Source organism: Miscanthus floridulus, chromosome 1 (assembly GCF_019320115.1).
Source record: "Miscanthus floridulus cultivar M001 chromosome 1, ASM1932011v1, whole genome shotgun sequence".
Classification (NCBI taxonomy): Eukaryota; Viridiplantae; Streptophyta; class Magnoliopsida; order Poales; family Poaceae; genus Miscanthus; species Miscanthus floridulus.
The window spans coordinates 110,649,696-110,666,230 of record NC_089580.1 but is presented as its reverse complement, the minus strand read 5'-3'; the positions used below and the strand labels follow the sequence as shown (position 1 = coordinate 110,666,230).

At 43.3% G+C, this 16,535-nt stretch overlaps 1 pseudogene; it reads left to right on the top strand.

Moving 5' to 3' along the window:
* Window positions 1-16,535, top strand: part of LOC136491079 (WAT1-related protein At5g64700-like) — a 73,282-nt pseudogene that overhangs the window by 14,126 nt on the left and 42,621 nt on the right.

The following is a 16,535-nucleotide window of genomic DNA, read 5'->3' as shown; positions in this document are numbered from 1 at the left end:
GGAGAATTCGCAGAAAGCGACGAATCCTCATCATCTCGGCTCTCGTGGCTACGCCAAAAAGATGCCAGAATTTGAAGCAGAACTTCAAAAGATGGATCGCCTTGCTGAGGAAGGCGTTCAGGTTGAGACCGCCGATTGGGAGCCCAGATCGGTAATATACTGTATGGGGAGGAATGTATGGCACGCCGAGGATGGGAGCTTTAGCTCCTCAAATGTACCCATGAGCAAACTCATCTAGAGGATCTCCCAGGTAACTGAGGAGGTGAGGCAAGGGACTCGCACTTCTAATAGGGAGAAGGACATGCTCACCCAAGCACTCGAAACCAAGGAGCACCCTAGTTGCACTAGAGGAACCGGTGTTGTTCCTTAGAAACTAGCATTCCCCCAAGAATCTAACACTTATCGGAGCCGCTCGAGGGGTAGAGAGGAGCATGAGGCAGAGTATTTGAGGAGACTAAAAGAGATGGAAGACAGAATAGAAGCATGGATTGAGGCGACCGTTGAAGCGCGAGTCGAGCAAATTTTACTGTCCAAGGGGTTAGCAGTACCACAAAATCCTACTCCTACTACCTTTAGCCCACAATTTAGGGGTCGCAGCAGCTGCAGATCGACCCCGCTCGATGAAAAAGAGGCGAATGTGCCTCATCTGGTGGACGACATCACTGAACCCGTCAATGTCAGGTTGTACATTTGTCGGGAATGGACAAAGGACAAGGTGACACTTGGCCAGGCCTGGCCTATGGGAGACGAGACAATTAATGGCCGCCCAGTTCCACTGGGGTACGCTCGCGTCACCATTGACAGAATACTTGATAAGAAGTATAATAAGATACCCATTGAGTACCCCGTAGCGGAAGACACGCCGAAACTTGGTCATAATAAGGGCTCTCAAGTGGCCTAGCGCAAGCGCTTCATTAAGCTTGACCACCAATTGTCCTCTGATGATGAGGACGACTATGAGTCTTCACCCACCTGTGATGATAACTCACCATCTCCCAATAAAGATCACTCCCCTCCTCATCTAGAACCATCACCCCCGAGAAGACAGAGGTCTCCTTCTATTCCTCCTCGTCTAACTCCATCTTCATCAGCCCCGAGAAAAGAGACTCATCCTCCTCCTCGTCCGACTCCATCTTCATCAGCGCTGGGAAAATAAAATTCTCGTCATCATCCTCCTCCTCCACCACCTCAGCCCAAAACAAGATCAAGGACATCCTCGCAGTCGCAAAAAAGGTCCTTGGATTCGGTCGCTAATGCTCCCAAAGTGGACCAATAGAAAAGAAAAAGGCCGTTCAGTGGTAGCGTTACCTCCTTGATGGAAGAAAAATTTACAGCACACGTCAAGAAGGAAGATTGTATTAGTTTCTTCAATCTCTGTGCCTCATTGCCTTCGTTTATGTTGAAGTCCAAATTCGAAAGGCAAACACAGAATAAATACGCTACAACAAGAGACGAAGAAATACACAATAAAGATTTAAGGAACATACATAAGTACGTCGAAGACAACCCAGGATTAACCATGGAAGAGGCCGTGACCATCTATTATGATGTACAAGGGATGACAACACCAGCAATGAAGTATGTAAGGGGCAATTTTTTGGTTCACGATCATGAGTATAAAAATCTGGCAACATATATGCGCCATTTACATGAATATTATATGGCTCAAGCAACAGAGACAAACAACTTTGGTTTTGAGGTTATTATCCATTTGCCACATGTTTTCAATTATCCTGAAGAAGAGAAGTTTGATGTCGAGTGGGAGTGCTTGTTCCAGCTATACCAGAAACACGATCTCAATGTTCAACTGTTGATGCTGTGGACTATGTAAGTACCCTACATGCACGATATTACAATTAACTACTCTCTTGATACACAAATTATTAACTTTTGAGCACTTCCCATGATTTTATGTAGGTGTATAGCAAAATTTTGCATTCTAAAAAGCAAATGGGATTACATAGGCTTCTTGGACCCCATGCGAGTCAATGAGAGGACATGTCTAGGCCTCTGTGGATGTGATGTGGAATACCTGAAATAGAGATTGATTGCTGTTTTTGATGAATTCACAATGAAGAAGAAAATCTACATACTTCTAGCCTACAACTACGAGTATGTGTTCTCGGCTTTTAATTTTATGCTTCTTTTTTTGTTAAGATTATTCGATAATTAGGATTATGTGATTGCAGCAACCATTTCGTCTTCATTTGTGTTAATCTTGCCAAAAATTTGCTCGATGTGTGGGAATTGAAGAAAAAACCATTTCATCATCTGGATGCACTGGTGTCAGTGCTGAATTAGTAAGCGATCCTAATAACATATTATTTTCTAATCACACATACCCGCTTTCTAATGTTTCTCCTTTTAATGTTGCTTAGTGTCCAAAGAAGCCATATCGGTGGGAAGTCGGTCCCATTCAAGGTTGTCGAAATGGAGGGAAAATACCTATCACAGCCGGTGGGAAACAATGAATGTGGGTTTTATGTAATGTGGGCAATGCTTTGCTACATCGGCGGGAAATCGGAAGAAGCCGATAAGTTGGTGTGTATAATCCCCATTTCATTTATGTCTATTAATAATTCAACAAAATAATTTACTATTCCTCTTTGGATATAATCTTTTTTGAACGACAGCGCAAGAAATTTAAGCACGAAAGGCTGCTAGAGATGGAGATCGTCGTACTACAATCGGAGCTGTCAAAATTCATCTTAGCCGAGGTATTGGAAAAAGATTGACTATTTTCCATTGCACAATCCATGAAGTACAAGGACCAGTATGGTCTAGAGCGGCTTGCCAGATTATTGTAAGAAGTCTGAGAACATTTCTTTTTTTTAGGGATCGAGATCTAGATATAACATTTGAACTGTAACTGTAACATTTGTAATGTTTAATATTTATGGACCTGTCGAATACGTAGCGTATATAAAGCGAAACCCGATCCCACGAAAAAATATAAATTAAAATAAATTATAAAACAATAAAATGTGAATGGGCCATCACCGCCGGTTAGCAATAAACCGGCAGTGTTGTCGTAACCATCACTGCCGGTTAGAGCCATGAACCAATAGTGTTGGACTGTTCAACATTGCTGGCTTGAGCCATGAACCGACAGTGTTCTCTTGCTCGACACTGCCGGTTTGAGCCATGAACCAATGGTGTTGGACTGCTCAACACTGCCGGCTTGAGCCATGAACCAACAGTGATCTCTTGCTCCGCACTGCCGATTTGAGCCATGAACCGATAGTGTTGTCTTGATCAACACTGCCTACTTCAGCCATCAACCGACAATGTTGGTTTGCTCAACACTACCGGCTTGGGTCAAGACCCGACAGTGTTATCTTGATCAACACTGCCGGCTTGAGCCATAATCCGATAGTGTTGGCTTGATCTACACTGCCGGTTTGGGCAAGAACCGACACCCTTGAAGCAAACGTCACTGTCGGTGGGGGCTACAAACTGGCAGTGTTATTCAACTAGACACTGTCGGGTGGAGCCATGAACCAACACTATTATCTGTAGATCAATGTCGCTTTTTAAGAACCGACAGTGATGTCAACCCCACATCACTGCTGGTATGCCACTGTCGGTTCAAAATCTGACAGTGAAGGGGGTTTTTGAACCGGCAGTGATGTACAAATCTGGGGTAGTGAGTAGTAAATAAGACCAAAATAAAGAATGTCAGAGTTGTTTGTTCCTAAAAGGATACATACCCCTACATAAATAATTAGCCTGTTTCATCAGGAAGGAGCCTTTGAACTTGAAGAGCCTGGTAGGAAACATCAAAGTGATAGGAACTCTAGTTTGTGTTTGGGGGACACTGGTGATCAGCCTCTACAAAGCCAAAGTGCTTCATCTCTGGCCTACCAACATCATCGGCTATCACCCCAAGCAATCTGGATCAGCCTTTGGGCACCACCATACGCGTGGAACCGTCTTGCTCATCGTCAGCTGATTAAGCCTGGCCGTTCGGTACACAGTGTAGGTATTATTGTTGGAATGTGATCGGTTCGGCTAATCCCGAACTTAATTACGAGATTAATTAAGCGCTAACCTTTTGGTCCACCCACTCGTTATTTATTTTCAACTAAATAAGAACTGCCGTGATCGGTGGCAACCCTTAGAATTCTAAGGGTTCGTCCCCCTGGCCCACAGCACGATTATAAATAAGAGAGGCACTCCTGGCATCATGATCTCTCTAATCCCTGTAACTATTCACATAACCGATCGATTAGGTGTTGGAGGGTTTAGGAAGGCCGCCTATCCACGTCCATCCAGGTATTGCAAGATCTACATCGCATTCTTCGCCAACTAGAAGCATCAAGCCCCGATCTGGTAAAGACTAAGACCTACTTCATCTACATCAACTTCACATCTCCAGCAACACAGATGGCGTTCATAGGCTCTGGTTAGTATCAGATTAATTTCCGCATAAGATTTAGTTAGTGATCATGTTTAGGCTAAGATAAGATCCTATTTATGCTAAGTTCTAATTAACAATTGGTATCGGAGCTTGCTTAGACCTAACATGATCCTAGGCCAGAGTCAGTTCTGTTTTATGCCTCGGTTAAGATTCATTTAAAGTTCTTTGTTCTGCATCTGTCAAGTACGTGCTGATCTTGCTAAGTTTTGGGAAATCACATACTACCTGTTCTTTAAGAGTTTACATCAGATCGTTAGTTCACATCTAAGTTAAGTTTTCAGATCAGGTTATGCCTTTATTAGATTAGATGAGATCGATCTATTAATTTTAAATTAGCATTGTTTTTAAGATTAGATTTGTTGTTAAGATCAAGTGTAGATCAGTGCTATCAAATGCGTTCAAATTGATGACAGTGAACAATTAGATTAATTAAGCAATTAGGGTTTTACTGTTAATTGAGATTAAGATCATTGTTTGCAATCAGAGGTGGTTTTCACCGCATTACGCCGACATAAGCATTTAGAAGAGATGATTTGGGCAAAACTCGTCAAAAGTCCCAAAAATCCCAATATTTTTTCCCCAAATCAGGACCCTAACCCTAAGATGAAGCATCTGAGATTGAGATTGAGATTGAGATTGCACCTGTGCGGCTCGTATCCGGTTTCCAGGCTAGGTCGCCGTTGCCGGTCACACGTGGCTCATACCCGGCGGCCTTGGGCCGAGTCGCCACGACCGTGCGGCTGTGCTGCAAGCGGGTGGCTCGTACTGGACGCTCAGGCCCAGTCGCCACCGCCGCTGCAGGGCAGGGCCATGCCGGTGTCAGGGCACCGCCGCGTGTAGACCGCTCAGGGCCTGCCACCACCGCGCAGATAAGGGCCATGGGCTAGGGCCACCACCGCCGTCGTGAGTTGCGCGCATGCCCTCGGGGCCACGCCGCCCGCGCTGTGCTGCCTCGCGCAGATTAGGGCTGGCGTTTCCACCACCCGGGGCCACGCCACCGTAGGCTGTTGTCGCTGCTTTCGGCCGCCGCCTCCCTACCACTGTCCCCGCACCACATAAGGGAACACGGGCTGCCAGGTTCGACAAAGCCGCACGCGGCCCTGAGTCCATCCGGGACATCGCCGCTCTTTGTGTGTGGCTGCTACGTAAGAAGCAAGGGAGGAAGTGAGTGAATGGGATGCTTAAGCTTTTTGCTTTTATACGAAGGGTTTTTCTGTCCAGATGTTTCGTGATCGTTGGATTCAGATTGATGGCTCACATTACTTTGAGCTTTAGAGTTTTGCTGAGTGGGCTGCTGATGCGCCTTAGGGAAAGCCGAGATGGCTTTTAAGTGAAGAACCGCATGGGCTGGCTCCGCCATGAGCAGGCCGTGGCCTGGTGCTGAGTTTTTCGGCTGCTCCATGCTGAGTTTATTTAAGGCCGAATTGAGTTTTATGTTTTCTAATTGGTTCAGCCTATCAGTAATTTATTACTTTTATAAGTTGAGTTCTCATTTGTTGCTCAGAGGCATACCGCACGATACGTTCGGCCAACTGTGCACTGCTTCTGCCGCAAATGTTGGCCCATGAGTGAATTAAGTTTTTTCTGGGCTATATTCTGATCCGTATATAAATATATATTTATCCAAATTTAAGTTTGCTTTACCATTTGCATAAGTAAATTAATTAGTACTTTATTGCAAATAAGTTTATGGCCCACGTAATGTTGCATATTCCCATTTCATATAAAGTTTAAGTTGCCTTTTTTCGGTGACCTTTAAGTTAATTTTAAGTATGCTTTGGGAATATGTTGCTAAGAATGTTTAAGAAAATTTTCTTTAGTGCAATTTACTCAGTTAATTTTTGTGCACTATTTGAATAAGTTCTAAGTCTTAGTTTTAGCTTCAGTTCTAGTATCAATTTATGTTTTCATGATCATTTTATACCCTAAGATTAAGTTTTGCATGAATTTGCATTCAATTAAAAGTTTTCATATATATAAATATATCCACTACTGTATAATAAGATGGTCTCCAGTTAAATGGAACCAACGAGAAGTTTAACCGGAGATTACTCATAGTTAATTTCTGACCAACATTGATTTAATTATGAGTTATTTAAGACAAATTTTGGTTTGCTTCTGCCCTACGGTGATGCAAATTAAAGTTCTTAAGCATGTTGTTAATACTAACTAACGTTGTTTTAGCTTCATGCTTTAAGTACATCTTATATACAACTTATTAATTAAGACACTATTTTGCTTCAATTTTTTTTAGTAAATTATGCAGACTATATAAGTACCATAGAACCCCTAAGTTACACTAATTTTTCTACTTAGAATAATCAGGTGCATGCCATTCTCAAGGAGCTGGACCTTGATTATGCGTTTTTTGAGGAAAAACACATGCTCCTTCTATTTATGAGTACTATGATGAGAGGACGAAGGAGTACATTCCAAAATTAGAAAAATTGGAGAAATCTAACAAGGTTGCTAAAATGATAATAAGATGCTCGCTCTTAGTTAACATGATGAGGAGATTTTTTTTCAAATAAAAACAACATCGAGGGATTAAGTGTTAAGGAGCTTCACAACTCTATTAAAGCACATTTTAGAAAGGTTTCCTCTTCGACAACTTACTTAATTCCCATTATGATGGGATAAGTGGTCTGGGTAACCACATTAAAAGCTTGTTTGATATGGTTTATGAGTTGAAGGCACTTGGATTAGATGTGTCCAATGAGTTTATGGTAAATTGCCTTATGAATTCTATGCCAGAAAACCATAACAAACATACTCAAAATGATAAGTTTCCAATAATCTGCAAATTTTACAAGTTACCAAATTGATAATAGGTATAAGAGTGGCTTCAAAAGATAGGTAACTTAAGTTGTCTCATAAGCTTTTACTTAAGATATTTCCCCAACATATGGTGGATTAAGTAAGGTGCAATAATGCATATCTTAACTTCTCCTCAGGTCTTGCCAAACCAGGGGAGCAAAGTCTAAGAAGCCATTGATGGAATAAAGATAAAGTCGAGCCTTGGAGCTTCGCATTAGATTAGTTTTAAACTTAGTTCTTAATGATGCTTATGTCATCTTAGTATGAGATACTTAGTATTTTGAACAAATGTTCTTGAGTTTGGAGTTTATGAATACATCAAATTTATTCCATTATGATTTATCTTATTAGTTGGCAAAGAGATTTATTTCCTGTAATATGAGTTTTCTTTATGTCAGTTTTATCTTTAAGTTAATCATTAGTCAAGATGATGAGACATTGTCGAAATTATGTCACTATAGTTAACCCACATTTCGAAGGGGAGAATGGACTGTCTCATCAGGAAAGAGATGCTCTATTCAAATAAAATTATAAAGCACGGGACTTGAGAAATAAATCATTGATACTAATTTTTGTCCCTAAGCCCACATTAGTCTCTAATTGAAGTATGACTTGCTTTCATTATTTTTGGCCAACACTGATTAGTGTTTGCATGTCCACCAAGTTTCTTGTTCTAGTTTATTCTGGCCAACGCTGATTAGACTAGTTCATAGAGCTTGTTTTTTGAAGACTTATATGCCTTATATTTGTCATTCTGGCCAACGCTGATTGATGAATATTTGACCATAATAGTTCTATTGGGCAAAACATCAACAAGACATAAGTATAGTCTAGCTAAGGATAAGAAATAAGATTCTAAGTAAATGAGCTATCCACATGGCACCCTGATTATGTTTCTAGACAACACAGAAATCAGTGGGAGCAAAGTCCAAAGGATTGCTTTTCTACTGTTATAACTTATAACTATTTCACTAAGTTAAGATTTGATGAATGTGTTCCTAAAGAATGCAAAAATCAGTGGGAGCTAGTGAGAGTTCACAAAGGAGGAAGGTTAAATCTTGGAGAGATACGGACTTAGTTTTATGTATCAATGACTAAGAAGACAGAAATATCTCAGTTTGTGACAAAAGTCATTAGTATACCTCCATTTAAATTACTACAATTTCTATTGTGGATTTTCAAGAATCAATTAGTGTGTCACATCAGATACATGTAGCAACCATTAGTGGATAATTAGGCACATAAATAAACCTCTATTGTTATTAAACTGCTTGTGATCCATGATAAATCTATAAGATGATCACATCAGAAGAAGAATTTTGTTATTCTAAACTAAGCTATTTTATGAGCTTAGGTCCATAAGTATATACAAAATGTGGGTGTTAATAAGTTTCCTAATGAAGTCAAAACAGTAAGCTATAAAAGGGTCTATAATTCTAAGGATGGCTTCAAAGGGAGTTTTGAAAGATTTAAACTAAGAATATAGCCCACTATGGTTTAGAATTTCATTAAATGGACAATTATGTTTATAAGAAAAGGTGGAAAAAAGTATTGTCCTAATACTCTACATGGGTGAAGTTGAGTTAATAAGTGGCAATAGGAATGTCACATAAGAATTTTCTACTCGCCCAAAATTTTAATAAGATATATTTTGGTGAAGCCTCTGAGTTTTCTGGGCATTAAGATACACCAATACAGGACCATTTGAGTACTAGGACTATCACAAAAGGCATATCAAATGAATGCTTAAGTGATAGAGTTTGAATAAGTAATGTCACGCCTGTTTATTTGCATAGTGTAGTTGCACAACACAGTAAGATTAATTATCCTAAATAATTATAAGAATAAGTTAGTAATAGTTAAAGAGTAAGACATTCCATATGCTTCGGCTGTCATTAACTTTAAGAATGCTCAAGTCAATACTAGTTTAGACTTGGCATCGGGATACTTGGCAAAAATATTAGTTTCTTAATCCAGAATAGGTCCACTAGAACATCCTAAATTATTTTAAATTATTGACGAGGCACCAAAAGAATCATCATGTCACTTATAAGAATTAAGAATTAGTAGATTGTCAATTCTCTTTAGTATGTATAATTATACCTACTCTTGCAGAAAAGGACGGTTTTATTGAAAGCTCCAAATATAATTAGTTTTTAAGATGAGCTAAATTAGTTGCATGAATACGACGGGCCATGTGGCTAAAGAGATATTATTCCAAAATTAAGTATTGACATACTGCTACATGCCTACAATTAAACTGCAGTATTATTTTGAGTAACAACAGATCAAATGCTGATGATAAGCACATTGATTAAATGGTGTGAAAGAAAGAACCCAGGATCAAATTATTAACCTTAAGAAAAATAAGAACTAAGCTGATGATAGCATATTTGATTATTTGAGGCTTAACATTTATCCCATTTATGAGCGCGCAAATCAATTTAGGATTTAGTGCAGAGTCTTTGACTTGATTTCTAGATAATAGGGCCATGTACTCTCAATAAGTAATAACCGTTCTAACAAAGTATTGCAGTGAACTATGGGTAATGAGATCCCAGTGGCGATTAATGTTGCTGACCACGCATTGGTCTGGACTATTAAGTGTGAACATAAGTGTAAAGCGAACATTAGTTGCATAATTGCATTAGTCGTTCAATCAAGTGGGAGAATGTTGGAATGTGATCGGTTCGGCTAATCCCGAACTTAATTACAAGATTAATTAAGCGTTAACCTTTTAGTCCACCCACTTGTCTTTTATTTCCAACTAAATAAGAACTACCGTGATCGTCGGCAACCCTTAGAATTCTAAGGGTTCGGTCCCCTGGTCCACAGTGCGATTATAAATAAGAGAGACGCCCCTAGCGTCATAATCTCTCTAATCCCCGTAACTATTCACATAACCGATCAATTAGGCGCTGGAGGGTTTAGGAAGGCCGTCTACCCACGTCCATCCAAGTATTGCAAGATCTACATCGCGTTCTTCACCAACTAGGAGCATCAAGCCCCGATCTGGTGAAGACTAAGACCTACTTCATCTACGTCAACTTCACATCTCCAGCGACACAGATGGCGTTCACAGGCTCTGGTTAGTATCAAATTAATTTCCTCATAAGATTTAGTTAGTGATCATGTTTAGGCTAAGATAAGATCCTGTTTATGCTAAGTTCTAATTCAACAACTGAATATCCAGCAAATAATGCACACACTCATAGAGATCAGCTAATAGAAACACTTGTAGCCCACGCATGCAGTATCTTTCTATCTGTTCTTTTCAGAATGTTCCTGCTGTCAGACTGAATGGTAGATATTAAAATGTGAAAAAATTGAAGTGATGCTTTGATGTCAACTCTCTGCTGATCACCATTAATTCAGCAAGGAAATCATACATATATAGTTTTAGGAAAACTTACATGCAGTCTTGTGTTTACATGCCCAGATGCTGAAAGTGTTCCCGTACAAGTACTGGTCCATGGTTGCCACATGCTTCGTGGGCTGCATCCACATGGCTGTTGTAGGGGTCGCAATGAACAGAGAAAGGGCGACTTGGCAGCTGAAATGGAACATGAGCCTGCTCACAATCGTTTACTCGGTAAATCTAGCGATCCTCAATATTAAAGTCATTAATTAAGATTTCTTCATCCGTTTTCTATTTTTTTCTTTGTTTTCATTCTCCCCAATCTAGGTTTTCAGTTTTTCTTTCATTCCACCTCGTGCAGTTCCTCCAGTTCTCCTTTTTTCTTTTTCGTCCGTCCCATTCATGTCACGCACAACCTGAAGTCTTGTTTTGCAACTGTTTTTTTTTTCATAGAAAAGAGGTAGATTGAGAAAAAAGAAAGCATCTGATTTTTTCCATGGAAAAGAGGTAAAATGGAAAAAAAAAAAACTGGAAGCAGAGGAGGAAATATAAAAGCAGATTACAAAATATATTATGGAAATATAAGGAATCATACTCATAACCTTAGCTTAAGAGATGGATTCTACTACCAAGTTGTTGTGTTTATGAGTTTGTTGCACAAGTAATCCTATTTGAGCGTTAGCCGGCGTTGCAACCTGACAAACCAAACAAATCAAATCATAATTGGTAACTCAATTGCTTTTATCTCTATACATACGCCATGACGGTTTGTAGTATGGAGAATATGGAGATGTCACTATAAGAGACGCACATTTTTTCTTGAAAAACACAGGAGATCTGCGCTTTATTATATTAAGAAGAGAACGGGTGTAAGAACTAAACAACACTTACACCACACACAGACAACACAACGCAGTCACACAACACAATGCTACAACAACCTTAAACACAAACGTGCCTTTGAAACATGACACCTTGGAGGGGCCGGACAAGAGGGATAATCCTTGAGCCCCTGCCATGGACCACAATGGTTTTCTCATCTTGATCACATAGTGGACAGCGTTCCAGACAGGGCAGCCTATGACATGCAAGGCAGTCTGTCATCCAGCATTTGTTGTGTGCAGCTAACCACATGAAGAACCGACATTATATTTAGGTGGCACCCAAGACTTCAAAAACCTTTCCCACGGTGCAAAAAGGGTAGAGCCTAAGAAAAAGCACTCATATGTCGACTTAACTTAATACTGTCCATTGAAAGAGAACCTCCCCATATGTTTGTCCTCCCTTTCTAGCCGCATGACAATAATTGAAAGGAGATGGTTTGGATATATTTCCATGTATGAACTATATATTTTTTTTAAATATGGTAGCAGCTTAAAATTAAATATCTACCGAACTTATCGTAGGTAAAGGTTGGAGATAAGGTTCACCAGGACTCACCTGAGTTTTCTTTTTCTTTACCATGTTTATATTAGGCTAAAGGTAATGGATACATAGACATATTTGATTGATACTCCTTATTTAGTTAGCTACTACTACACAAAACATTTCTATGGATACATAGACATATTTGATTGATACTCCTTATTTAGTCAGCTACTACAACACAAAACATTTCTATGGATACATAGACATATTTGATTGATACTCCTTATTTAGTTATCTACTACTACACAAAACATTTCTATGGATGGTCACATTTGATTTGCAAACCAAACCTCTCTAGAAGTCATAAGTCACGCTATTTTTCATGTGAGATACGTGCAAATAATTTTTCTAGGATTCGAACCTATAACCTCTTGTCACGCACAAGCCCTCCCAACCACCTCACCACTTTGTCAGCTGTAACCAAATATAGGATGTTATCATTTGTATTAACTTCTATGATTCTTGTTTTGAATATTTCATATTTAAATATGTAAATGAAAAGGTTTGAACAACAAAGTTTTGGATTTGGTTGAGCTCTGCAACTTTGATATAGGGTGCGTCACCACCTAAGGTCGTTAAAATTTTTTAAATCCAAAATTTGATAACATAAAGCATGTATTTGAGCCTTAAACAATCTCAAATAAAAAAGTCATCGTTTATAAAAGTTTAGATCTTATCGAGCTCTGCAGTTGTGATATAAAATTTTTCTTCAATTAACCTTATTTGAAAAATTGTGGACTTTTTTGGTGCACCACCTAGTGTTAGGAGTGAACTGAAATACCAACCATTGTTTTTTTCTCGAAAAACGCAGGAGATCTGCGTCTCATTGTATTAAGAAGAAAAGAGGGTACAAGAACCCAGACTTACAAACACCCCAAACACAACACACACACACACGACACAAGCTACACCAGCCAAGGCACAAACGCAGCTCGGCTGGTTGAAGTTGACCCACAGAGATCCTAGGAACTAATCACCTGGGAGATGGGCGGTCAAGAGGGAGAGCCCTCGAGCCCCTACACTGGTCCACAACCGACGTTCTTCACTGGCCATTACAACAGCCCCAACCACACTTGGAGTTGCTCCAGCAAAGACATAGCAATTGCGATGTTTCCAAAGAGTCCAGGCCCCTAAAATAATTAGGGAATTAACTCCTTGCCTCACCATATCAGAAGTAGCATTATTAGCTCCGTCGGTGTTTTGGACCGGCAGGCCCTCAACCGGCTAGTGAATGTGTACTGCGTGCCCCTAATCCTGGATGGTGATGCAAAGAGACACAAGGTTTATACTGGTTCAGGCAATAGGTGCCCTACGTCCAGTTTGAGAGAGCGATCTTGTATTCCTTACACTGAGGTGCTTGTAGTAGGGGTTTACAAGCTGGGCAACAGAGGGAGCTAGTCCCAAGTCTCTACGTAGAGCGGCGTGGGTTGCTTGAGATGTTGATCTTAGGCAGCGCGGGAGCGTGCGTATTACAGAGTGTTGAGCATTGCTGGAGCATGTGTGTGTCTGAGTCTACGTGAGTCTGTCTCTCTATGCGTCTAGCTTCGTCTGTCTGTGCGTGTCTAGAAACGGCCCCGGTCACTCCCTTTTATAGTTGAAGGGGGGACAGGGGTGATACATGTGTTCGCTACGTGGCGTTTTGTGAGTGGAGGCGGTATGTTTGAGCCCTGTGCTTGTCACTGTGGCGGCATGGTCAACGGAGCGGTCTTGTCCTTGGTGCACTGGAGCGACGCGCCGGTCACACCCATCCTGTGCGACGTGGGGGCTCCTATGATGGCTTGACGCAGGGCATGGCGTAGACTGTGGACGACGTGCCAATCGCTGTATGTCGACAGCGTAGAGAGACGAGGCCCCATCAGTGCAGAGGCTGAACCATTGTGGGGGGGCTCGGCGGGCGTGAGTCCTGAGGCTACAGGGGTGTGGAGGCGGGTAGCCGAGGCTCGGAGGGAGCAGTTGGTCTTTTATGCTGATTCTGAGGCTACAGGGACCTGGACATGACTCTCCACGCTGCATTGTCCTCGGAGCAGGTGGGGTTAGGTAGCATAGTGCCGCATGGGTGTCAGTCGTGGGCACAGTGCCGAGCACAGCAACCGGTAACCCCTGCCCCGTCCTATCCCGGATGGCATGGTGTCGATGTGATTCCCATCTCGTCGACCACTCCACTGTATCGAGCCGTCATTTGGCTGATGTCGCGGGAGTGGTTGGTCACGTTAGTTGGATGTGACGTCCCGGTCGAGGCGGCGGTGATGGGGTAGTTGCTGAGCCAGCCTCGAGCGAGGCGGAGAATTGGTACCCTCGTTCGAGCCCTTACGTGCGGGCCTCGAGCAAGGCGGAGAATCGGTTCCTCATCCGAGGCCTTATGGGCGGGGCCTCGAGCGAGGTGGAGAATCGGTACCTCATCGGAGTCCTTACGGTTGGGGCCTCGGGTGAGTCAGAAAACTATTTGAGGCGGGCCGGGCGATCAAGCCGAGCCTCGGATAAGGTGGGGGTTTGCCAGTAGTTGTCTCTTTGCTTCGATTTTTACAAGGTCTAAGTGATTTTTTGGGTTCTTGCTTAGGGGACCCCTTTTATGGTACCCGACAATAGCCCCCGAGCCTCGGGGAGAGTGTGAGCGCTCTCCCTGAGGTTTTGACAAGACTTGACTCACGGTAGCTCCTAGCGGGATGGTGTTTCGTACTCAAAGCCTCGATGGGTGCGCATGAGCGCACCCACCGGGTGTAGCCCCCGAGGCCCTAGAGGAGTGGATTTGCTCCTCTAGGGGCTTTTTCCCTGTCGAGCGGGGGGGGGGGGGGTTGTCACGTTTGCCGAGCCCCCGAGTGCGAGTTCAGGTCGCTGGGCCATAGGAAGAGCCCCCGAGCCTCTGCTCGGTGCAAGAGGGAGATCAGGAGTTTCCCTGTCTTTTTGTGCGGCCCTCATGCATCCTTTTCGTTCAGAAGGAGGGGTGTTTATCGTGTTGGCCGAGCCCTCAAGTGCGAGTTCGGGTCACTGGGTCTCGGCTTGGTTGCAGGAAGAGCCCTCGAGCCTCTGCTTGGAGCAAGAGGGCGATCAGGAGTTTCTCTATCTTTTTTGTGTGGCCCTCGCGCATCCTTTTCATTCGGAAGGAGGGGTGGAGTATGCCAGGCTACCCTCGGTGGGCGCGAGCAGTGACACCTCTAGTGAGCTGTTATTGGGTAAGTCCAAGTGGAGGCCCGTGCCCCATTCGATAGGGGTCGGCTGGTGGTCCAGAGACACGCTCCAAAAGTACTAGAGGGCTTCTCTAGTGGGTCTTAGGACCATTCGATTGGCCCCAGGGGCTCGGTGCCTCCCTACAGTGGGATCCCATTCAGAGACTTCCCTGCTGGTCTTGGACACGACTTAGGGCATCCTGAGCAATCGCTTGCTCGGGCCTCGGCCATGTACGGGCTCACCCGTAGTCATCCCTGACTCTGTTGTCCTGGGCGGCTGTTGAGACCCTCGGGGGGCCAGCCTTTGAATCCCTGGACCGTAACGGGCTTAGTGCCCTTTATCACGTTTTGCCGAGCCCCTGAGTGCGAGTTCGGGTTGCTGGATCTCGGCGTGTATGCAGGAAGAGCCCCTGAGCCTCTACGCGGAGCAAGAGGGCGATCAGGAGTTTCCCTATCTTTTTTGTGTGGCCCTCACACATCCTTTTCATTTGGAAGGAGGGGTGGAGTATGCCAGGCTACCCTTGGTGGGCGCGAGCAGTGACACCTCCAGTGAGCTGTTATTAGGTAAGTCCAAGTGGAGGCTGGTGCCCCATTCAATAGGGGTCGACTGGTGGTCCAGAGACGCACTCCAAAAGTACCAGAGGGCTTCTCTAGTGGGTCCCAGGGCCATTTGATTGGCTCTAAGGTCTTGGTGCCTCCCTACGGTGGGATCCCATTCAAAGACTTCCCTATCGGTCTCGAACACGACTTAGGGCATCCTGAGCAATCGCTTGCTCAGGCCTCGACCATGTATGGGCTCACCCATAGTCATCCCTGACTCTATTGTCCTAGGGCGGCTGTTGAGACCCTCGGGGGCCTAGCCTTCCAACCCCTGGACCGTAACGGGCTCGGTGCCTAGTTTCTTAGTCTGAAAGGAATCGGGTGGGGGATATTCCCCTCCCATCAGCTGACGACGGTGGGTCGCGCCTTTTGAGGTGGTTTCTTAGGAAGACAAAACGATGCTTGCCGTCGCTGCGGTCAAATGCAATGCGATGTTTGCGAATGGGATGTTACTATGCGTGCGTAGTTAATAAGGAAAAGGTGGACGCGTGGGCAGTTTAATTGGATCCAGATTAACTACGCCAGATCTGAGGGAAACTTCCCTGGTTTCATCGCCCATCCGTTTCGCCCCCTTCCCTCATAAATACGTGATGAGCCTTGCCCCTCCTCTCCTTACCTTGCCTACATATGTTCGACCTTTCTGCCCTCGAGTGGTTGCTAAGAACAGAGAGCACCGGGGGAGAAGAAGGGAGAAGGGGGAGGAAGAGAGCGAGAGAGAGAGGGATAGCGAGAGCTCGCCTTATTGTTG